At 38.3% G+C, this 21213-nt stretch overlaps 1 long non-coding RNA gene and 1 pseudogene across 2 annotated transcripts in view; both read right to left on the bottom strand.

Annotated features, from left to right (window-relative positions):
- LOC144612754 (uncharacterized) overlaps nucleotides 1-21213 on the bottom strand; it is a 90341-nt gene that overhangs the window by 42205 nt on the left and 26923 nt on the right. The window contains exon 3 of one of the 2 annotated variants that reach the window (XR_013555925.2): nucleotides 2627-2910. The exons of the other annotated variant lie outside the window; for it this stretch is intronic. This is a non-coding gene — a long non-coding RNA (uncharacterized LOC144612754). Of the gene's footprint in view, nucleotides 1-2626; nucleotides 2911-21213 lie in introns of those variants that run through there. 2 annotated transcript variants of the gene reach the window in all.
- Nucleotides 5803-7953, bottom strand: LOC132669611 (scm-like with four MBT domains protein 1 pseudogene; annotated as a pseudogene).

Here is a 21213-nt window from a genome sequence, read left to right as displayed (position 1 = left end):
ATACCACCTCACACCTGTCAGAATGGCTACAGTAACAACTCAGGCAACAATAGGTGTTGCCAAGGATGCAGAGAAAAAGGTTTCTTTTGCATTGTTGGTGGGAATACAGGCTGGTGCAGCCACTCTGGAAAACAGTATGGAGGTGACTCAAAAAACTAAAAATAGAACTACCCTACGACCCAGCAATTTCACTACTAGGTATTTATCCAAGGGATACAGTTGTGCTGTTTCGAAGGGACACATACACCCCAAAGATTATAGCAGCACTATCAACAAGAAGCAAAGTATGGAAAGAGCCCAAATGTCCATAGATGGATGAATGGATAAGGAAGATGTGGTATATATATACAATGGAGTATTACTCGGCAATCAAAAAGGATGAAATCTTGCCATTTGCAACTATGTGGATGGACCTGGAGGGTATTATGTTAAGTGAAATTAGTCAGAGTTTTAAAGACAAATATCAAATGACTTCACTCATACGAGGACTTTAAGAGACAAAACAGATGAACATAAGGGAAGGGAAGCAAAAATAATATAAAAACAGGGAGCGGGACAAAACATAAGAGCCTCATAAATATGGAGAACAAACAGAGGGTTACTGGAAGGGTTGTGGGAGTGGGGATGGGCTAAATTAGTAAGGGGCACTAAGGAATCTACACCTGAAACCATTGTTTCACTATATGCTAACTAATATGGATGTAAATTAAAAAGAAATAATAAAATAAAAAAGAAGAAGAAGAAGAAGAAGAAGAAGAAGAAGAAGAACTGTTGTCCAGGGAGCCCTCCCTCTGGGACCCCTGTCAAGACATCAGACGGAACTTGTCATGAGCTTTTCTTTTTCCTCCTAAGGAAGAAAGTGCACTTTGAATTACTGAATCTAAGTCAGGCTTTCCTGAGCCACTTCCTGAGTACACTCTTTGGGACTACCCAGGTGTTGAGGGAGTTGAGGAAGCAGCCTATGTACCAGCTCCCTACTCTTTAATACAAGACTATGCAGAGCCACTTGAACACGCTGGCGTTTCCCCTCTCTCCTTGTGGGCCTGGTTTCAAGTCTGCCAAGTCTCAAACATATTGTGGGCAAGATCACGTGATATTTGTGTCATCACTAACCTTTGGGAGGGTGCAAGGAGATCCTAAGAAAGAATTGAAGAATATCCAAAGCACAAGCTTTATACAAAAGTAAACCCATTGAGCTGCGTTATCCAGAATTGGAAAACATTCAGGTACCCCCACCCCATCCCAAAATCAGATGATTTTCTTCTATGAAACAGCCTAGCCACAATACGTTTTGGAGCATGAAGAGAAGTGGCCAGAAAATGGAAACTTAAATTTTAGTATGATATTGCAAATGGGCTTATTTTTTTAGAGGAAAAAATGGGATGGGATTGCATATATTCAGTGCTTTATGGCATTATATCAAAATGAGGGAAATATAAATATACATACAAGGGAAATGTAAATTTTTTAAACTAAAAACCAAAGCTAAAATCCTAAAAATGCTTTCTATACTAAAATACCAGTTTGATGGTGTGCCTGGATGGCTCAGTCAGTTAAGTGTCCAACTTCAGCTCAGGTTGTGATCTCACGGTTTGTGAGTTTGAGCCTTGCATCAGGATCTGTGCTGACAGCTCAGAGCCTGAAGCCTGATTCAGATTATGTGTCTCCCTCTCTCTCTACCCCTCCCTCCCATGCGTTCTGCCTGTCTTTCTCAAAAATAAATAAACTAAAAAATTTTAAAAAATACGTAAATGATGAAGAAGACCCACTCCTTCAGGTCCACATAAAGTTAGAGGTCTTTTTCCCAAATCCCTGTCTCTACCTCTAAATTGGCCACTGGGTCCTAATGAGTTCCTCCCTTATTCCCCTGACACTCAGACCCCAGCTCCTTCAGCTATGTCAGTGCCTGCCCTTAATCTTTATTAGTGCCCTCAAATCCATTTCTGACTTCTCCTGTATCGTTTTATCCTCCCTTACCAGATATCACTTCCAGTTTAGAGACCAGTTTTAAGTCTGAGACTTGAATACTTTCACTGAGGCAAGTACCTGTTGGAAACAGGTATCTTATCAGTGTGCAGTTCCCATTTTATACTTCAGACATATACAATTGGAAGTCACACACCAAAGGGGTATGGGCTAACCACATTGAGTTTATAAATTCAATGCAAGGTATCTTTTCTACGCACAATCTGACCTGGGAAGACTTTTAAGCTTTTAGAACCACTTTTCTAATGGCAGAAGAAAAATATTTGCTAGCAAAAGCCAGGGAATAAGCTGATACAGAATATCAGCCAGGTCAGGCTCTTAGAGACCAAGTGAAGAGACAGTGCTGGATGCTGACTCTGAATGGAATCCTAACTCCTTTGATGGGAGAGAGAGTTTAGGGTGCTTTCATAACCTTCTTTTTAAAGCTGTGCAAGAGATTAGTATATCTCCTATAAACTTGTCAAAATTAAGGGAGAGTCAACAAGGGACAGTTGAGAATCTATCAGTCTTTTTGGAAAGGCTTCAGGATTGCTTGACATGGATTACAAACTTGGAAGGCTTAAGGTAGTCAAGTGGTTTTCAGTACCTAGTTCACATCTAAAAGTGCTCTAGAAATCCATAGGAAACTTCAAAAATTGGCTCTAGATTCCACACTAATCCCACTCATTTCATAGAGTCAGCTTTCAGGATGTACAATAATCAGGATGTGATGGAGGGAGAGAAAGAAGAAAAGAAAATGGAAAAACAAGCTGATCTCTTGGGAGTAGCTCTACAGCTGCACAAAGTAACCAATGAGAGGAAAAGACACTATAGGTAAGCGCTGTGTGCTCCCTCCATGGGAACAAGAGGGTACCAACAAAGTTGAGGTCCAATCAATATGCAGATTGTAAGCAGGAGAGGCATTGGAAATGGGATTGTCCAAACCTGAAAGGGAAGGGGGAAGAGAAAAACTGAATTATTTTAATTGTTCCTCACTGAAGATGAGATATAATCGGGTCATGGGCTCTCCAGTTGGTCTTGGAAAATCAGACCCTCACCTCTATATAACCTTAATGGTGGAAAGACAGCCAGTAAATTTTTTACTCATACCAGAACCCCTTTTTCTGTGTTTAATACCCAAAAGGGTGTCCTTTCTAATGAAAACTGTAAGACAAAAGGAGTCTCAGGAAAAGGAAAGACAAGATGTTTCTGGAGACTTTGAACTGTGAAATAGGATCAAAGTTGTTAAAAAATATATTTCTTGTATGTGCCAGAGTGTGTTGTTTTTCTTTTAGTGTGAGACATTTTTGTTCAGTATGAGGGCACAATGAGTTGGAAACAGAACAAATTAAAAATCCAAGTCCCTAGGGGCACCTGGGTGGCCAAATCTTGATTTCAGCTCAGGTCATGATCTCATGGTTCATAGGTTTTGAGACACGCATCGGGCTCGGTGCTGACAGTGCAGAGCCTGCTTGGGATTTTTCTGTCTACCTCTGTCTCTGCCTCTACACCACTTATGTTTTCTCCCTCTCTCAAAATAGATAGATAGATTTTACTTTTCCTCTGCAAAAAGTGAAAGTTTGACTTCCTCCTTGCTGATTTGGATGCCTTTTATTTTTTTTCTTTTATTGTCTGATTGCTGAGTCTAGGATTTCCAACACTATGTTGAAAAGTAGTGGTGAGAAGTGAGAATGGACATCCCTGTTGTGTTCCTGACCTTAGGGAGAAAGCTCTCAGTTTTTACCCATTTTGGATGATGATAGCTGTGGGTCTTTTGTATCATATTTATCATCTTGGGGTATTTTCCTTCTAGTTTTTATCAAGCAAGGATGCTGTATTTTGTCAAATGCTTTTTCTGCATCTATTGAGAAAATCATGTGGTTCTTATCCTTTCTTTTATTAATGTGATGTATCACATTGATTAGTTTGTTGATATTGAACCATTCCTGCATCCCAGGAATAAATTCCACTTGATCTAAGTGAATAATTCTTTTAAAGTATTTTTCAATCCTGTCTGCTGGTATCTTGTTGAGAATTTTTGCATCCATGTTCATCAGGGAAATTTGTCTGTAGTTCTTTTTAGTGAAGTCTTTGATTTTTGGAATCAAAGTAATGCTGGCCTCACAGAATGAGTTTGTAACTTTTCCTTCCATTTCTATTTTTTGGAACAGCTTCAAAAGAAGTGGTGTTAACTCTTCTTTCAGTGTTTGGTAGAATTCTCCTGGAAAGTCTTCTTGCCCTGGACTCTTGTTTTTTGGGAGAGTTTTGATTACTGATTAAACTTTTTTACTGGTTATGGGTCTGTTAAAATTTTCTAATTTCTTCTTGTTTCAGTTTTGTTAGTTTATATCTTTCTAGGAATTTACCCATTTCTTCCAGATTGCCCAATTTGTTGGGTTATGTTTGCACATAAAATTCTCTTATAATTGTTTGTATTTCTGTGGTGTTGGTTGTGATCTCTCCTCTTTATTAGTGATTTTATTTGGGTCCTTTCCTTTTTCTTTTTGACCAATCTGGTTAGGGGTGTATCAATTTTCTTAATTTTTTCAAAGAATGAGCTCCTGGTTTCCTTGATGTGTTCTAGTGTGGTTCTTGTTGTTGTTGTTGCTTGTTAACATTGATTTTTGGTTTAATTTTTATTAGTTCCCTTCTTCTGCTCGTTTTGGGTTTTATTTGCTGTTCTTTTTCCATATCTTTCAGGTTTAAGGTTAGATAAATCTGAGCCCTTTCTTCCTTCTTTAGGAAGGCTGTATTGATATATGCTTCCCTCTTAGGACTGCCTTTGCTGCATCCCAGAGGTTTTGGGCTCTTGCGCTTTCATTTTCATTTGTTTCCATGTACTTTTACATTTCCTCTTTAATTTCTTGGTTAATACCTTCATTCTTCAATAGAATGTTCTTTAATCTCCAAGAATTTATGGTCTTTCCAATTTTTTCTTGTGGTTGATTTTGAGTTTCATAATGTTGTGGTCTGAAAATATGGAACGTATGATCTCTATCTTTTTGTACTTGTTAAGGACTGATTTGTGACCCAGTATGTGATCTTTTCTGGAGAATGTTCCATGTGCGTTGGAGAAGAATATATATTCCGCTGCTTTAGGATGAAATGTTTGACTCTATCTGTTAAATACATCCAGTCCAGTGTGTCATCCAAAGCCATTGTTTCCTTGTTGATTTTTCTGCTTCCATGATCTATTCATTGTTGTAAGTGATATGTTGAAGTCCCCTACTATTATGGTATTATTATCAATGAATCTCTTTATGTTTGTGGTTAATTGATTTATATATTTGGGTGCTTCCACGTTGGGCAGATAAGTATTTACAGTTGTTATTTCTTCTTGGTAGGTAGAACCCTTAATTATGATATAATGCCATTCTTCATCTCTTGTTACAGTCTTCATTTTAAAATCTAGTTTGTCTGATATAAGTACGGCTAATCCAGCTTTCCTTCGATGATCATTAGCATGGTAGATGGTTCTCCATCCACTTACTTTCAATCTTCAGTTGTCTTTAGGTCTAAAATGAGTCTCTTGTAAGCAGCATGTATATGCATCTTGTTTTCTAAGTCATTCTGATACCTTATGTCTTTTTATTGGAGCATTTAGTCCATTTAGAGTGAGTGCTGAAAGATATGAATTTAGTTCCATTGTGTTGCCTGTAGAGCTGGTATTTCTGGTGATGCTCTCTGGTCCTTTCTAGTCTTTTTTTGTTTTTGGTCTTTTTTGTTTTGTTTTGTCTTTTCTCCACTCAAAGACCCATCCTTAAAATTTCTGTTATCAACAGATGCAGAGGAGTATTTCTTCTATGGGTCAAAATATTTTTCTGCCTCTTCCTCCTCTTACTGTTTTTTTTTTTTTTTCAGGGCACATGCTAACTTACCATGCTCATGGCCTCCCAATTATTTTATTTTTCTTCTTCCCATACAGTGTGTATACTGGTCTTTGTAAGCACAGAGCAGTTCTCAGAATACTTAATAAGAACCACCCAAGGGATGCGGAGATTAGGACAGAACTCCAGTCTGATGTAGGTTTGACAGCAGAACTCAGGCACCAAACCCACTATCTTCACTACCTCAGCAGTAGCCCAGTAACTCTTTCCTTTGTATTTGACTTTTAGAACCTCCCTACATCCATGCCACACAGAATATTTATTCAGCTGCAACTCTTGAAGGCAAGACTGGGTTTATACGTTCATTGATAAGTAAAGTGAGGACCTCTCTGAGGACCAGAATATAGTTACCATGTCCTACAAATTGAGGCAGCTCATGGATTCTTAGTTAAGATATAGCCCTGAGAAGCAACGGTGGTTGAAGTATATCCTTGGAAAGTGTCATTTTCCATTAATCATCTGGGGAATTCTGCTCTTAATTCATCAGGCTCTCATCGACAGTGCAGGAAGATGGCATTTGTTTTTCTGACTGAACCAGAAAAATTTCCTCCATTTGTGTACTTGTGTTCTGTTAGGGGCACTGAGGGCATGGGCATTGGTTTCACACCAGCCCAAAGGAAATACATCCATGGATTCTACAACTATAGTACATTCATGTATGAGCTCCTTAGAACCCACCTGGAGCCACAGGTAGGAGCCTCTCACTGCAGTAATGGTGGCAACACACACTTCTTCAGGGATAAGAATATTCACTGTCTCAAGCTTCATATTCTCTTTTAAATTCATGCTCAGAAATTGGCGGAAAAAGGCACCTCTGGGGAGTAGTTTCAGCACCACACTGTTTGAGGTATTTGGTCCAATCAAATTCTTGGCCAGGGTATCCAGGAGGGTGGCTGAGGTGTAAAGCATTTTTCAGACTCCATTGTATAGGGAAAATACCAGGACTGTGGGCATGGCATACAAAAGATCACCTTGAATGATTTTCTGATTTCAAATCATCCATTTCCACCAAGAAATACTTCTCATAAGAAAGCTTTACTACTGTAGTAGGAGAGATCCCACAAGGTGACCAGGGTTCCACAGCTTCCCATTTCATATTTACAGAGAATAAATGAGTACTAATCACTTGTCCCTAAATAAGTATGATGGCAATTGCTCTTCCTCCTCATCTTTCAGTTTGGCAAAATCTCTTGTCATTTGGTTTCAGATGTCAGATGGCTAGTGGGGGCTAAAGCTCATATCCTTACCGAGCAGCCCAACCTACCTGATGAAGAAATGGATCCAAGTAATACAACAAAATTCTCAAAATTGTCATAATTTTCAAGTTCTTTCTAATGCAGCTTCAGTAAAAATCAAGTAATCAGTGAGTCTTGGAAAGGTTAACATTCTAACCTAGAGCCAGGATCAATGAGATCTAAAGGATTCCTTCCATTATAGATGCCCTCTATCAGTACACCAGGGGGATTGAAACCTCTCCTCAGGGACTGCCGCAGAAACTCATCCCAATCAGACACTATCTCTGATGTCTTCTGGAGTTTCAACGGTCTTTTTTTAAGTTTATTTATTTTGAGACAGAGAGAGAGCGGAGGAGGGGCAGAGAAAGAAGGAGAGAGAGAATCTCAGGCAGACTCTGCATGACAGCACAGTGCCCTATGCAGGGCTCCAACTCACAAACCATGAGATCATGACCTGAGCTGAAACCAAGAGTCAGACGCTTAACCAATTGAGCCACCTATGCTCCCCTCAATGGTCTTCTTATTCTGGTCACACCTTTCAACCAGGTAGAAGTCAGCCTTCTTGATGTCACACCAGAATTCTGCCCTCTGGCCCATCCCCATAGCTATTGCAGGGGAGGAGGAGCAACTGCTCACAGGTGGTAATGATGGTGGTGACCAGCCCAGTTGGTTTCAAGGTCTGTTTTCACAGCCACCTCCAGTCTTATCTCAGGATCAAACCTATTTTGCAAATGTGTGTCCACATGTTTAAAAGATCCATGGGGAATTACAGTGGACCCTGTCTCTTCTAGATAATATTCCCAGCTCAATTCCACTTCTTCCAAACCAGATCCAGCATCTGCATCAAGTTGTTGCTACTGGCTCATTTCCACAGAACATGAGCTATCTCCTCCCCACACAAAGGACAAGCCTTATGGTTGTGCTAAGATCTGAAGTTTACATGTAGGTGTCAAGTATCTGTTCAATGGGCATTCATGGGTCCAAATGAAAATGCTCTAAACTCTTCAGTTGTTGTCCCCCAGGAAGAAGGGCATTCTCCTAAATTATCACAACGTCATTAAAGCACTTACCAGGAATTTTCATGTGCACCCTCACTCAATCACTGGCTTTTCCTCCTCCAGTGCTCCTTTTCTTTCTTCCTTTCCCTGACCTGGCATTTCTCCTACTCCTGCTGCCCTCTTTCCCTAGCTCCCGCCCTCCTTCCTGCTGAGCTCTATGGGGCTGGTGGCTGGCTGGCAGCTCTTCCTGCTCTCTCTGCTCTGATTTTAAAACAAACACCTACTATCAGGGAAATACAAAATCAAAACCACAATGAGATACAACCTCAAACCTGTCAGAATGTCTAAAATTAACAAGTCAGGAAACAACAGGTGTTGGTGAAGATGCAGAGAAAGGAGAACACTTTTGCACTGTTGGTGGGAATGCAAACTGGTGCAGCCACTCTGGAAATCAGTATGGAGGTACCTCAAAAAATTAAAAATAATGACCCAACAATTACAGTACTAGGTATTTATCCAAAGAATACAAATATGCTGATTCAAAGGGGCACATACACCCCAATGTTTATAGCAGTGCTATCAATAGTAACCGAATTAAGGAAATATATATAAATAGACGATACAGACATAGATAGATATAGATAGATGATAAAGATACAGATATACATGTGTATGTATGTGTGTGTATATATACATAATGGAATATTACTAGGTTATCAAAAATAATAAAATCTTACTATCTGCAACAATGTGGATGGAACTAGAGTATATTATGCTAAGCTAAATAAGTCAGTCAGAGAATACAAATATATAATTTCACTCATATGTGGAATTTAAGAAACAAAAAAAAAGGATGAACATAGGGGAAAGGAAGGGAAAATAAGATAAAAACAGAGAGGGAGGTAATCCATAAGAGACTCTTAAACAGAACAAACTTCGTGTTTCTGGAAGGGAGATGGGTGGGGGTATCAGCTAAATGGGTGATGGAAATTAAGGAGGGCAATTGTTAGGGTGAGCACTAGATGTTATATCTAAGTAATGAATCACTTACTGAAACCAATATTTCAGTATTACCAATCTACTCCTGAAACCAATATTACAGTATTGGTTTCAACTAACTTGAATTTAAATTAAAAAAAAAGAAAAAAAATAAATAAAAAGTAAAACAAATATCTTCCTGATGTTGGTTCTTGTCACTATTATCCTAAAGATGTCAAAAACTATAAATACACTGGAGCATCCTTGGGAGGTAAGTTCCCTAGTAAATATAAGTAAGATCACAGCAAAGGGAAACTACCTAAACAACTGTTGGATTTACAAACAAAAACTGGAAGGTCTGTATTTCATCCTGTATAAATGACTTTGACATAAAATGTGTTATGCATTCCCCTAAATCATTTGAAACTCCCCCTTACATAGCCACAGAGAAATTCAACATGTAAATCTTGCTTCTATTATCAATGATACCAAATGGAGTGGAAGAGAATATCATTCTTAAATTGCACCTCAATGCAAAAACCATGTTATAAATGCACTTCTGATACAGGTAATGGTAGTCAAGAAGGCCTATTTTCTATAGTTCCTTTTAATGTTTATGATAATTAATTTTCAAATGAGACTTGCTGGTATTCAGAAAAGGAATATGATAGTACAACTGCAGAAAGATCAGTGTAGGGCATGGACAGGATTGGCCAAACCTACAGGATTTGGGGAACTTCTCTATTTACCACCCAAGGCATTTAACAGTGATGACCTGGGATTAAATAAATCATGCAGTCACATGGAATGGACCTTTGTCTTCTATATGCAGGGGCAGTCCAATATGGGGCCTCAAGTTGTTTAACTGGCTTGACTCAACCCAGTCCTGCAGATTCTGCACACAATCAAGGGTATATTATTCATTTGTGGATCACCCAATCATTAGCTTCAAATGGGCTGTTCTCCAGCTGGAAATTTTATGTTCACAATTTTTGTTCATGTGTGCATTGATAATGTCCAGTTTCTTGGACAATGTACTTTGGGTCTAATGAGTCCCAGGAGAATTACCATATGCAATCATACTAATCTTTTCAATGGGAAAAAAAGCCCTAGGACTGATCCAGGCTGGCATTGGATTGGCTTTTGGATTAGCCACGACTTGGGGAGGTTTCATATATCATAAAGTTACTCTAAGGAATCTAATACACTAGGGACATTAGATAAAAATATAGGCAACACCCTCAAATACTTAAACATTTCTCTGGATTCCTTAGAATCCAGTGTTAGACAATAGATTGACCCTAGACTACTTATTAGCAGATGGAATAGGGAAACTATATTATATTATAATTATATATATATTTATATAATTTATATAATATGTATAATTATATATAATTTATAATTATATATTTATATATAATATATGTTATATAATATTATATAATATATATTATAAACTACATTACATTATAACTATATTATATATATTATATATATATATATACATATATATATATATACACACACACCTCATGCTATACCTATATTAATACTTCAAGTAAACTATAGATAAATATATAAAAAATATTCTGGACAAGGAAACTTGGCTACATACTTTTAACCAAAAGAGATAATTCCCTGGTGAGGTTCTGCAGACTATAAAACAGCACTATCCAGTATTACATGGTTTCTTTCCTTTCTGGGGTCACTACTAATCCTACTACTTTTATTACTATTTGGATCTTGCATACTTAAGTGTATGGTACAATTTGTGCATACTGCATAGAGGACATAAAATTACAGATGGTAGTAGAAAAAGGGTATGAACACCTTGGGGTTAAACTTGGTGACCCACAAACATATCTAAAACTAGCTGAGAAAAAAATTCTGCTCTTCTATCAATCCTATGACTATATCCATGTTCAGCAGGAAGTAGCTACAGACGACTTTCACCTGATACCCCTTACGAATGAGGAGCAAAATAAAACTGGGGGAGGGATTTTGTTACCAGAAAGACCTCCAATGAACCCTCTTCTTCTTCACAGGAGTGTTTGGCCTTATCTTTTAGCGGTAAACAACAGGAAGAACTCCAAGCAGCCTAGGCCAATTTGAGCTTGACCAATTCATGCCTGCACAGATGGACCATGAAGTGACCAACAGTTAACCTCTACCTCATTAAAATGTCAAAACCTCTGTCCAGAGAAGAGCACAAACCGCAATAATATAACATGTAATGTATGTATAGACATGTTTCTTTAATATATATGTACAACTTTGTGCCCACCACAGCATATGATGATAAAACTCCCCTTTCTGAATATTTATCCTAACCCTAAATAAAAGAAACTCACTCAACCCTGCTTGAGGAGTCACAGCTTTGGAAGTTGCTTTCTGTGATTTCCTTATTTGCTGCAAATAAAGTTTCCTTTGTGTGACAACTCCACTTGATGTAATCTCTATCTGTAATTCACCAAAGAGTGAACTCACATTAGTTAAGTTATAGTTTGGCTACTGGGTTTCTTGATAGCAGCGGTTTTGGCAGAAGTATCAGTGAGATGGTTCCCTTCAGCCTCCAGAGAGTTGATTCTGGAATGCCCAGGAAACTTAATAATAATGAGACCTGTCAGCAAATGCATGCCATCTAATGCATTTTGGACACCAAAGACATTTTTAATTTTATTTTCATCGGAGTAAGGAAACTGCATTGTTTTCACATCATTATGAATTTATGAGCTATCCCAAAGGCATACAGACTATTGGTATAAATTTTTGTGGTGTTATTCATGGCTAAGATACAAGTACCTAAGTTTCAATTAAGGGTTTATGACTCAGCTTGCCCTGCCAAATCAGCCACATATATAAAATGATGCTTTGAAGACTTAATAAGCAATTGCAGTTGCTTGCCCAATGTAATACTTACCATTTTCATCCTTTAAATAAGAATCATCATCATTCCATGAAAAATCACCATAGATTATAGGAATTTCATGTAGATTTCTTAGAAAGTCAAAAGGTGATCTGTCAACAGTAAGCCTTTGTGAGGGATCTTGTTCTGGATCTAAATATGTTTTTTTTTTTAATTTTTTTTTTATTTTATTCTGAGATCAGATGCCCTAAGTACTGAACCTGAGTTGAAGCAAACTGCAATTTTTTCTTTGGAGATTTTAAGTTCCTGTAGGGCCTTAAAGGAACAAAGGTTGTAACAGGTGGATATTATCTTCCTGTGAAGAGGTTTGAGAAGAGAAGCAGAAAAGCAAACAATCCATGTATTGAACAAAGTGGAGCCCACCAAAAGCTTTATAGTATTCAAATTAGCTTTTAATATTTCTGAAAAATAAAGAATCTCGGCGATACCCTGGGGCATTACTGTCCACAATGTATTTCTGTTCTTCCCAACCAACCCTCCTCTCCCTCCAACCCCCTATCAACCCTCAGATTGTTCTCAGTTATTAAGAGTCTTTTATGGTTAGGCTCTCTCCTTCTCTAGATATTTTTTTTTTTTTCCTTCACCTCCCACATAGTCTTCTGTTAAGTTTCTCAGGATTCACATAAGAGTGAAAACATATGGTATCTGTCTTTCTATGTATGATTTATTTCACTTAGCATAACACTTTCCAGTTCCATCCACGTTGCTACAAAAGGCCAGATTTCATTCTTTCTCATTACCATATAGTATTCCATTGTGTATATAAGCCACAATTTCTTTATCCATTCATCAGTTGATGGACATTTAGGCTCTTTCCATAATTTGGCTATTGGTGAAAGCACTGCTATAAACATTGGGGTACAAATGCCCCTATGCATCAGCACTCCTGAATCCCTTGGGTAAATTCCTAGCAGTGCTATTGCTGGATCATAAGTAGATCTATTTTTGAGTTTTTTGAGGAACCTCCACACTGTTTTTCAGAGCAGCTGCACCAGTTTGCATTCCCACCAACAGTGCAAGAGGGTTCCCGTTTCTCCACATCCTCTCCAGCATCTATAGTCTCCTGATTTGTTCATTTTAGCTGCTCTGACTGGCGTGAGGTGGTATCTGAATGTGGTTTTGATTTGTATTTCCCTGATAAGGAGTGATGTTGAACATCTTTTCATGTGCCTGTTGGCCATCTGGATGTCTTCTTTAGAGAAGTGTCTATTCATGTTTTCTGCCCATTTCTTCACTGGATTATTTGTTTTTTGTGTGTGGAGTTTGTCGAGTTCTTTATAGGTTTTAGATACTAGCCCTTTGTTGGATATGTCATTTGCAAATATCTTATCTCATTCTGTCAGTTGCCTTTTAGTTTTGTTTGTTGTTTCCTTTGCTATGCAGAAGCTTTTTATCTTCATGAGGCCCCTTCATTTTTGCTTTTAATTCCCTTGCCTTTGGGGATGTGTCAAGTAAGAAATTGCTATGACTGAGGTCTGAGAGGTCTTTTCCTGCTTTCTCCTCTAGGGTTTTGATGGTTTCCTGTCTCACATTCAGGTCCTTTATCCATTTTGAGTTTATTTTTGTGAATGGTGTAAGAAAGTGGTCTAGTTTCACCCTTCTGCATGTTGCTGTCCAGTTCTCCCAGCCCCATTTGTTAAAGAGACTGCTGTCTTTTTTTCCATTGGATATTCTTTCCTGATTTGTCAAAGATTAGTTGGCCATATTTTTGTGGGTCTAATTCTGGGGTTTCTATTCTATTCCATTGGTCTATGTGTCTATTTTTGTGCCAATACCATGCTATCTTGATGATTACAGCTTTGTAGTAGAGGCTAAAGTCTGGGATTGTGATGCCTCCCGCTTTGGTCTTCTTCTTTAAAATTGCTTTGGCTATTTGGGGTCTTTTGTGGTTCCAAACAAATTTTAGCATTGCTTGTTCTAGCTTCAAGAAGAATGCTGGTGCAATTTTGATTGGGATTGCATTGAATGTGTAGATAGCTTTGAGTAGTATTGACATTTTAACAATATTTATTCTTCCAATCCATGAGCATGGAATGTCTTTCCATTTCTTTATATCTTCTTAAATTTCCTTCATAAGCTTTCTATAGTTTTCAGCATACAGATCTTTTGGTTAGGTTTATTCCTAGGTATTTTATGCTTCTTGGTGAAATTGTGAATGGGATCAGTTTCTTTATTTGTCTTTCTGTTCCTTCACTATTAGTGTATAAGAATGCAACTGATTTCTGTACATTGATTTTGTATCCTGCGACTTTGCTGAATTCATCTATCAGTTCTAGCAGACTTTTGATGGAGTCTATCGGATTTTCCATGTATAATATCATGTCATCTGCAAAAAGTGAAATCTTAACTTCATCTTTGCCAATTTTGATGCCTTGATTTCCTTTTGTTGTCTGATTGCTGATGCTAGCACTTCCAACACTATGTTAAATAACAGCGGTGAGAGTGGACATCCCTGTCGTGTTCCTGATCTCAGGGAAAAAAGCTCTCAGTTTTTCCCCATTGAGGATGATGATAGCTGTGGGTTTTTCATAAATGGCTTTTATGATCTTTGAGTATGTTCCTTCTATCCCAACTTTCTTGAGTGTTTTTGTTAAGAAATGATGCCGAATTTTGTCAAATGCTTTTTCTGCATCAATTGACAGGATCATATGGTTCTTTTCTTTTCTTTTATTAATGTGATGTATCACGTTAATTGATTTGCGAATGTTGAACCAGCCCTGCAGCCCAGGAATGAATCCTACTTGATCATGGTGAATAATTCTTTTTATATGCTGTTAAATTCGATTTGCTAGTATTGTATTGAGAATTTTTGAATCCATATTCATCAGGGATATTGGACTGTAGTTTTCTTTTTTTGCTGGGTCTCTGTCTGGTGCAGGAATCAAAGTAATTCTGGCTTCATAGAATGAGTCAGGACGTTTTCATTCCCTTTCTATATTGGGACAGCTTGAGAAGGATAAGTATTATCTCTGCTTTAAATGTCTGGTAGAATTCCCCAGGGAAGCCATCTGGTCATCGACTCTTATTTGTTGGGAGATTTTTGATAACTGATTCAATTTCATCGCTGGTTATGGGTCTGTTAAAATTTTCCATTTCTTCTTGTTTGACTTTTGGAAATGTGTGAGTGCTTAGAAATTTGTCTATTTCTTCCAGGTTGTCCAGTTTGTTGGCATATAATTTTTTATAGTATTCCCTGATAATTGCTTGTATTTCTGAGGGATTGGTTGTAATAATTCCATTTTCATTCATGATTTTATCTATTTGGTACCACTCCTTTTTCTTTTTGAGAAGCCTGGGTAGAGGTTTATCAATTTTGTTTATTTTTTTCAAAAAAACAACTCTTGGTTTCATTGATCTGCTCTACAGTTTTTTTTTTAGATTCTATATTGTTTATTTCTGCTGTGATCTTTATTATTTCTCTTCTTCTGTTGGGTTTGAGGTGTCTTTGCTGTTCTGCTTCTATTTCCTTTAGGTGTGCTGTGAGGTTTTGTCTTTGGGATTTTTCTTGTTTCTGGAGATAGGCCTGGATTGCAATGTATTTTCCTCTCAGGACTGCCTTCGCTACATCCCAAAGCATTTGGATTGTTGTATTTTCATTTTCATTTGTTTCCATATATTTTTAAAATTTCTTCTCTGATTGCCTGGTTGACCCATTCATTTTTTAGTAGGGTGTTCTTTAACCTCCACGCTTTTGGAGGTTTTCCAGATTTTTCCTGTGGTTGATTTCAAGTTTCATTGCATTGTGGTCTGAAAGTGTGCATGGTATGATCTCAATTCTTTTATATTTACTAAGGGCTGTTTTGTGATCTTGGAGAATATTCCATGTGCACTCGAAAAGAAAGTATATTCTGTTGGTTTGGGATGCAGAGTTGTAAATAAATCTCTCAAGTCTATCTGATCCAATATATCATTCAGGGCCCTTGTTTCTTTATTTATTCTCTGTCTAGATGTTCTATCCATTGTTGTAAGTGGAGTATTGAAGTCTCCTGCAATTACCACATTCTTATCAATAAGGTTGCTTATGTTTGTGAGTAATTGTTTTATATATTTGGGGGGTCCCATATTCGGTGCATAGACATTTATAATTGTTAGCTCTTCCTGATGGATAGACCCTGTAATTATTATATAATGCCCTTCTTCATTTATTGTTACAGCCTTTAAATGAAAATCTAGTTTGTCTGATATAAGTATGGTTATCCAGCTTTCTTTTGATTTCCAGTAGCATGATAGATAATTCTCCATCCCCTCACTTTCAATCTGAAGTTGTCCTCAGGTCTAAAATGTGTCTCTTGTAGACAGCAAATAGATTGGTCTTGTTTTTTATCCATTCTGATACCCTATGTTTTTTGGTTGGAGCATTTAGTCTATTTACATTCAGTGTTATTATTGAAAGATATGGGTTTAGAGTCATTGTGATGTCTGTAGGTTTCATGCATATAGTGATGTCTCTGGTACTTTGTGGTCCTTCCAACATTTCACTCACAGGATCCCCTTTAGGATCTCTTGTAGGGCTGGTTTAGTGGTGATTAATTCCTTCATTTTTTGCTTGTTTGGGAAGACCTTTATCTCTCCTTCTATTCTGAATGACAAAGTTGCTGGATAAAGGAATCTTCGCTGCATATATATTTTCTGTTCATTACATTGAAGATTTCCTGCCATTCCTTTCTGGCCTGCCAAGTTTCAGTAGATAGGTCTGCCACTAGTCTTATTGATCTGCTTTTATAAGTTAGAGCATGTTTATCCCTAGCTGCTTTCAGAATTTTCTCTTTATCTTTGTGTTTTGCCAGTTTCACTATGATATGTCATGCAGAAGATCGATTCAAGTTACGTCTGAAGGGAGTTCTCTGTGCCTCTTGGATTTCAATGCCTTTTTCCTTCCCCAGATCAGGGAAGTTCTCAGCTATGATTTGTTCAAGTACATCTTCAGCCCCTTTCTCTCTCTCTTCCTCTCTGGAATTCCTATGATACCGATATTGTTCCACTTGATTACATCACTTAGTTCTCTAATTCTCCCCTCATACTCCTGGCTTTTTTTTTTTTATCTCTCTTTTTCTCAGCTTCCTCTTTTTCCATAATTTTATCTTCTAATTCACCTATTCTCTCCTCTGCCTCTTCAACCCATGCTGTGGTTGCCTCCATTTATTTTGCACCTCATTTATAACATTTTTAGCTCCTCATGACTATTTCTTAGTCCCTTGATCTCTGTAGCAATAGATTCTCTGCTGTCCTCTATACTTTTTTTCAATCCCAGTGATTAATTTTATGACTATTATTCTAAATTCTTGTTCCATTATATTATGTAAATCTTTTTTGATCAATTTGTTATCTGTTGCTACTTTCTGGAGTTTCTTTTGAAGAGAATTCTTCCATTTCATCATTTTGGGTAGTCCCTGGGGTGGCTCCAAAGTGCAGGACACTTCCCCTGTACTGTGCAGAGTAACTGGTGTTGGTGGGCGGGGCCACAGTCAGACCAGATGTCTGCCCCCAGCCCACTTCTGGGGCCACAGTCAGACTGGTGTGTACCTTATCTTCCCCTCTCCCAGGGTCAGGACTCACTGTGGAGTGGTGTGGCCCCTGTCTGGGCTATTTGCACACTGCCAGGCTTGTGGTGTTGCTTCAGTGGCATCTGGCGTATTAGCCAGGGTGGATCCACAAGGTGCACAGGTATGGGAGGGGCAGGCTTAGCTTGCTTTGCTGCTGGTGATCCCCTGTGGGAGAGGCCCTGCAGCACTGGGAGGGAGGCAGACCGTAGGAAGTATGGATCCACAGAAGCACAGCATTGGGTGTTTGCGTGGTGCAAGGGAAGTTTGGTGACGGGAACTGGTTCCCTTTGGAATTTTGGTTGGGGGATGGGAGAGGGAGATGGCGCTTGCCAGCACCTTTGTTCTGCTGAGCTGAGCTCTGTATCCCCAGGCTCAACAATTCTCCCTTCCGTTGTCCTCTCGCCCTCCCCGTTCTCAGAGAGCAGAGCTGTTGCCTTTTAACATTCTAGACGTTAAGTCCCACTGGCTGTCAGAACTCATGCAGTCCAGCCCCTCTGCTTTTACAAGCCAGACTCAGGGGCTCTACCTTGCTGGGAAGGCTGCCCCTGCACCGCCCCAGTGCCCTTCCACCAGTCTGTGTAGTATGCACTGCCTCTCTGCCCTTTCCACCCTCTTCTGTGGGCTCTTGTCTATGCTTGGCTTTGGAGAGTCTGTTCTGCTAGTCTTCTGGTGGTTTTCTGTGTTATTTAGGCAGATGTGAGTGAAATCTAAGTGATCAGCAGGACATGGTGAGCCCAGCAGCCTCTTACGCTGCCATCTTCTCTCCAAAACCCCCCATTCTGTTTTGTCAGCTTCCCATGCCATGTTATGTCTGATTCTAGCCTGAAAACTCCAATTTTGTTTCCTTCTTAGACACTCCTTGATTCTTCACCCTTTGTCCCCACTTATGAGGAAGGGAAACTGGTAATCTCTTATGTCATCTTGCCAACCATGTCAAGTATCCAGTTAGAGTCTCTTGTCTCTGTGAAGAATATATGGATAACTCCCAGAAATGAGCCTTAAGAAGCCCTGACACTTGTATCTCCTCTTGCACTTCTTCGTTAAACACCTTATTAATTGTTTCTTGATCCAACGCAGTTAGATTAAGAAGTAAATGGGACTTTGGCTGAGTAAAGTTGGGGACATCTGGAACCACTTTCAAGCTTATAGTCTCAGATCATGGGAGCCCCTTGTCATTTCTCTTTCTTCTCCATGATCTGCATGCTAAGAATGCCTGGGACCAAATCCAAGAGTGTAATCTAGCCAATGTCTGAACCTAGGCACTCCATCCTGGAAATAAGATCCATAATAGTGGCTCATAAATAATACAGAAAATGGGGAGCACCCAATGCTTCCCTGAAGACTCTTCCTTTGGTTGCACATTGAATAATCGGGACAATATTAAACTAGATGAGCAAAAGAAGTTAGTTTTCTTTTGTGACATCACTTGGCCCCAATAAAATTTGACCAGGAGAAATGGACACTAAGTGGATCCCTTAACTTTAATATCATTCTACAGGTGGACTTATTTTACAAGCAGTCTTAAAAGTCATTAGGGATTCATTACATGCAGGGTTTCATGAAACTATACCAGGATTTTAATTTGTTTAATTACTTCCATGCCTGTGTGGACTCTATCTCTGTCTTTGATTCCAAAGATTCTGAATAAAACTTACTTTCAGATCCCCTCTTTCAGCATACACCACAACCTACATGTTCAAATTCTTTTCAGACTCCTATATCCCCCTTTATCCCCCCAAGAACCTTCCTCTTATCCTAGTCAAGCCTTTAGAGGACCAACAGGGATGGAACCAAGAGTCTCAAAGCTATCTCAGATGAAGTTGCAATCAGACTGTAAGTTAGCCTCCACCTTTACTACACCCACTACTCAGAGTCACTCTCCCCTTGGAGAAGTAGTTGATAATAATGGAGGAGTTTCTAGGATACATGTCCTCTTCTCCATGGGGAACCTAAGAATTTTTAAGGACAAATTTGGTAGATTATCATAAAACCTATAAATTTAGGGATGATTCATCAGCATGAGGCTGACATTTTTGCTGACCTGACAGGATGCTATTGTCATTTTATCTCATTGCTGTACCTTTAATGAGAAGAATCATATTGTAAGAAAAAGTAGAAATTATACAGATAGTCTAGTGACTGTCAACTCTCATCAAGAGATTTAACAAGTGGGTGGTGATGAGGTGCCAGAACAGGATCCCCACTGGAATTAGGATAATATTGACCAGACTACATGAGACATTACATAACCTGCTAATCAGAAGGAATAAAATAATGTATGATGAAACCTGTAAATTATAAGATAGAAGAAATCACTCATGGGAAGGATGAAAACCAAGCAGTTTTCCTGAGGTGGGTAACAGGCATTCTGGAAACATACCAACAAAGACACAGAATCTTCAGAGGTTTTTTTTTTCTGTGGTTTTATTATGAGCATATATAAATGCAATAGATTACTGAACATTAATTTTGTGTTCTGTAATTTCACTGATCATTTATCCATTCTAGGAGTTGTTTTTTTGTTTTTGTTTTTGTTTTTCTTGCTGGAGTCTTTTAGGTTTTCTATATAGTGTACCATGTCATTTGCAAATAGTGAAAATTTTACTTCTTTCTTACCAATTTGGATGCCTTTATTCCTCTTTCTTATCTAATTACTATGTTAGGACTTCCAGTACTATGTTGAATAAAAAAGTGGTGACAGTGGACATACTTGTCTTCTTCCAGGAATTAGAGAGAAAGCTATCAACTTTCCCCACTGAGTATGAGGTTCACTGTGCATTTTTTCTTTCTTTTTTATTGTTTATTTATTTTGAAGTCAGGGGCAGAGACAGAAGGAGAGAGAGAGAGAGAGAGAGAGAAAGAGAGAGAGACTCTCAACCAGGCTCCACACTATCAGCTCAGAGTCCAACCCAGGGCTGCATCTCATGAATGGTGAGATCATGACCTGAACCAAAATCAAGAGTCAAGTTCTCAACTGACTGAGCCACTCAGGCACGCCTTCCTGTGCATTTTTCATAGATGGTCTTCAGTATGTTGAGATATACTCCCTCTAAACCTCCTTTGTTCAGGGCTTTTATCATGAATCGATGTTTTACTTTATCATACTTTTTTTTTTTTTCTGCATCTATCCAAATGATCATATGTTTTTTATCCTTTTTCTTATCTTTGTGTTTGATTGATTTGCAAATATTACTACCCTTCCATCCCAGGACTAAATCCCACTTAATGGGGTTAAGTGATACATATTTTTTTTAGTTTTTAAAATAATTCCAGTTAATTAGCATACAGAGTAATATGTATACAATATAGTGATTAAACAGTTCCATAAAACAGCATCACAAGTGCACCTATATACCCATCATGTATATACCCACCTCCTCTCTACTTTTTCCTGTGTTAACCATCAGTTTGTTCTCTGTAGTTAAGAGTCTATTTCTTGATTTGTCTCTCTCTTTTTCCCTGTTGTGCATTTGTTTTCTTTCTTAAATTCCACATATGAGTGAAATCATATGGTATTTGTCTTTCTCTGGCTGACTTATTTCACTTAGCATTATACTCTCTAGCTCCATCTATGTTATTACAAATAACAAGATTTCTCTTAATAAATGAGTAATATTCTTGTGTGTGTGTGTGTGTGTGTGTACCACAACTTCGCTATCCATTCATTAGTTGATGGAC

This window comes from Panthera onca, chromosome B3 (genome assembly GCF_046562875.1).
Source record: "Panthera onca isolate mPanOnc1 chromosome B3, mPanOnc1 haplotype 2, whole genome shotgun sequence".
Classification (NCBI taxonomy): Eukaryota; Metazoa; Chordata; class Mammalia; order Carnivora; family Felidae; genus Panthera; species Panthera onca.
This window is presented reverse-complemented; position numbering and strand designations above follow the sequence as displayed.